This window comes from Silene latifolia, chromosome 2, assembly GCF_048544455.1.
Source record: "Silene latifolia isolate original U9 population chromosome 2, ASM4854445v1, whole genome shotgun sequence".
NCBI classification, from domain to species: Eukaryota; Viridiplantae; Streptophyta; class Magnoliopsida; order Caryophyllales; family Caryophyllaceae; genus Silene; species Silene latifolia.
The window spans coordinates 103405130-103409309 of NC_133527.1; the positions used below are offsets into that span (position 1 = coordinate 103405130).

Below are 4180 nucleotides of genomic sequence, written 5' to 3' on the forward strand. Positions count from 1 at the left end.
GCGCCACGGTCGATCGACTGGGTTCCCTGGTCGATCGACCGACCACGTGAGATATGCTTCGTTTTAATTAATTTAATTTCCATATTTGACGAATCGAGTGCACGCGACTAGTTGAATGTTTAGGAATTGACCGACCCAATAAAGATCGAAAGATAGGGAAGGGAGATAGCCCACCTAATTAAGACGACTAGATTAATGAGATCGAAAGATGAGTTAATTTAGCCTTTTAAGTCACTTTTCAGGACGAAAGTTAGCATTAGTGATATTAGGGACCTGTAGCGAGATCGAAAGATGCTACCTGTTGAGAATGGATCGAGAGGACTTCTTAATTTCCCGTCTCACGTGATTGTTTTAGACTTACCTAGTGTACTGCCGCCGAAACTAGAGTGAACCGACCATCTTAGTACCCTTTTTATATTTGATTTCATACATTTCTTTAGTTTTCTTTTAATTTCATTGCCATCAGTATAGACCACCTCAAATCAAACACCCCCTCACATTTGTTACCTTAGACTAGAATTAGACAACTATAAATTACATTCGCCTCTCTGTGGTTCGACCCTGCTACCGCTATCTATAGTTGTAGTTGGAATTATAAATATTATTTTTGACACCTTACGACGGGTATCACGAATCATGTCACTAAATGCAAAATGCGGTAAAAACTTAATTAAAGAGAAAGAGAATATATACATTGCGGTGGTTCTTAAGTAACTCCACCAAACCTCTTCATTCGAAGACTTCATTCAACCGGGATCAATATCCCGAGATCCCACTAACCTTCCACCATTTTCACTACCACCAAAACAAGAGCCTTTCACCCTTGTCATCACATCATGTAACCTACACATGGCATGTTGAACCTCTTGCCATTTTTGGTTCATTTATTCTTCAATCTTTTCCTTAGTCTCTTTGTCAACACTAGGGTCACAAACCCTCTTTCCTTTCGATCTCTTCCTCCATCTTTTTGGTTTCTTCTTTTCAATTCTCGGTTTTGATTTTGGAGGGGCATTGGTGCTAGAATCGAACTCGGTTTCCCAAGTCTTGTCCTATTCCCCACACTTATCTTTAGCATTCACTTCTTCTTCAAAGAACTTAGCCAGGGACTCATCATCAAATTTCGGCTCACAAGCAATTAAGAGACTCATGTTCCCATCTTCATTCTCATGGAGTTCTAATGTCTCCACGGCAAACATGTTTTGAATCACGGTTTTCTTTGAAGCATGTAGTAGTTTAAATTCAACTTTTTCCTTCCCAACTTTGAATGACAATAGTCCCTCTTTGACATCTATGATAGCTCCTCCCGTGGCCAAAAATGGCCTACCAAGAATGATACGAGAGCGTCTTCCCATAGGGATGTCCAAGACAACAAAATCGGTAGGAATTGAAAGCTTACCAATTTGAAACATGATATCCTTAAGAATCCCATTCGGAGACTTGATTGTCCCATCGGCAAGCTTGATTGTAATGGAAGTGCGGTTTAAGCTTGAAATATTCAACCTTTTCACAAGGGCAAGTGGTATGACACTCACACTTGCCTCTAAGTCACACAAAGCACTATCCACCTTTTGGCCACCAACGGTACATGGAATTGAGAAACTCCCGGGGTCATCAAGTTAACGGGGATTTCTTTAGACTTGACCACATTGCACTCCGCACTTGAGGAATCAAGCTCATGTCCACTAATATCACTCTTATAGAAATGACTTCTTCAAGTAATTCGGAGTAATGAGGCATATCCACCAAAGGTGGATTGGAGGTTTTCATTTTTTTTTACCAAGTCCATAAATTTTTCATACCTTGAAGTGTCATTTGCTCCTTCTTGCTTGGCCAAAGTGTATTCTTCTACCATCACCATCTCTTCTTCTTCCAGGTTCTTCTCAACTTCTACCATCACATTTGGTGCTTCCACAATTTCTTCAAGCACAAATTCGTCACTCATAGTGGTTGGTGTAGTCATAACAATCTCTCCCTTACCCGGGTCAACTTCAACATCCAAGCTTGTATCATGAATTGTCATTATTTGCTGAAGCACATAATCTCCCATGCTCTCTTTTTCGGGCTCATGGTCAACTTCTTGGAATGTTTCCATAGCCATGGAAAAGGGAGTAGTGTATGATAACTCCTCTTGACTTGACAAATCAAATGACTCTTCTCTTTCCTCTTCAACTCCAACCATGATAGCATTAACTTCCTTTGACTTTATAGAGTCCCTTGGATTTTGCCCTTGTCTTAGAAATACACCCGGTGGTTTTTGAGAACTCATGAGAACTTGGGAAGCCACCTTAGCTTCAAGACTCTTGATTTGTTGTTGGGTATTACTTGCCAAATCCTTTATCAACTTCACCAAGTTTTCATATTTATCATCTCCCATGGTATTGCTTGCTTGGGATGGTGGCTCTTGGTTGAAAGGTTGGTTGGAAATTGGAAGAGAAAAGCCATATCCTTGATCTCTAAAGTTGGAATTTTGGTTGTTCCCTTGGTACCCTTGGTTAAATCCGTGATTTTGCCCTTGGTTGTACCTTTGATTATTGTTGTATTCTTGATTGTTCCAATTGTTGTTGTTCCATTGATTGAATCCTTGACCAAACCCTTGCTTGGCTTGATTTCCTTGGTAAAAGTTTTAATTACCTTGGTTCCCTTGGTTACACCCATAATCTTGGTATGCTTGAGATTGGTTGGCAAAGTTTTGGTTGGATCCTTGGTTGTTGTTGAATGGGGCCCTAGGTGGACGGTTGGAGAAATTGCTAAATGCTTGGAAAGCATTCACCTCTTGCACATTGTTCCCATCAAAGTTGTTGTAATGGTTATTTGCACATACTTCATAAGAGTGACCCATCCCTCCACATGACTCACATGTTGATCATTGCATCACTTCCTCCATGGATGGTCCATGAGAAGTGGGAGTTTGATTCACTTGGTTCACTTGCTTCTTCTTACTCAACTCTTCAAGCTTTTTTGTGAGCATATCAAGCTTAGCATTGGTATCCACATTCACTAAGAATTCGGGAGGGTGCTTACTTCTTCTCAAGATATTCACTCTTGTGCCATAGTTTGCCTCGGAGTCCACCATTTTCTTGATTAGAGTCGTGCCCTCCTCATCACCCAAATGATCGAATCCCCCTCCTGCAGAGGCATTCACCATTTCTTTTGTTCTTGGCAATAAGGTTTGGAAGAAGGCTTGTGTGACATACCAATCCGAAATTCCATGGTGAGGGCAACTAGCGATAAGGTCTTGATATCTATCCCATGCTTCACCCAAGGATTCTCCATCCTCTTGTTGGAAAGTGTGTATTTCATTTCGAAGCATGGCGGTCTTGGATGATGGATAGTACTTGGCCATGAATGCCTTGGCTAAAGCGTCCCAAGTTGTGAATGTGTCCGGAGGATGAACATTCAACCATCGGTCCGCCTTACCCATCAAGGAGAATTGGAACAACATCATCCATAGTGTATCTTCGGATACCCCATTCTTTTTCATCATAGAGACTTTTCTCTTGAACTTTCTTAGATGAGCATGAGCATCTTCTTCAATTTGTCCTCCGAACAAGTCTTTTTCAATCAACCCCACTTGGGCGGGGTGCAACTCAAAGTTATTGGGAGCCAAGGTGCCGAAATTAATTGGGTCACAAGCTTCATTGTGGTTAGGACGGTTATGGTCACGTAAAGCCATTGGTGGTGGTGGATTTGGTATATGAGGGGGTGGTGTTTGAGGTGGGTTATTAGAAAATTGGAAGTTGTGAAATGGATTTTCTATTGAAGGCTCAATTGTGTTGTTTGGTTGTTGTTGAGTTGTGTTTTCAATGAGAGGTTGTATGGGTGGATTTTCTTGGTTTATGGTTACTTGAGAAGAGGTTCTAACCCTTGCAATGGTCCTATTCCTTAAGGGTCTAAAAAGCCTTTCGGGATCGGAGTCAAAGAGCAAAGCTTGGTGATTCCTCCTAGACATACAACTTGACAAACAGTAAGACTCCTAGTGCTTTTACACACTAGGGTAAGGCAAAAATCACACACACTCTACAAGAAGCACACAAACTACACAAACAAGAAAACAACAAGTAAAGACTAAGCCTAAGACTCTAACTAACTAAGCATAACCTAACGCCATCCCCGGCAACGACGCCATTTTGATATAAAGGATTTGTCGTTGTCTCCCAATCAAAAACAATTTATAAAGAAC

General features: G+C 41.1%; 1 non-coding gene across 1 annotated transcript; it reads left to right on the forward strand.

Moving 5' to 3' along the window:
* Positions 1-3203: 3203 nt before the first annotated feature.
* Positions 3204-3310, forward strand: LOC141644795 (small nucleolar RNA R71). The gene has a single exon (XR_012544402.1). It is a non-coding gene; the product is annotated as a small nucleolar RNA R71 (small nucleolar RNA).
* Positions 3311-4180: the final 870 nt, after the last annotated feature.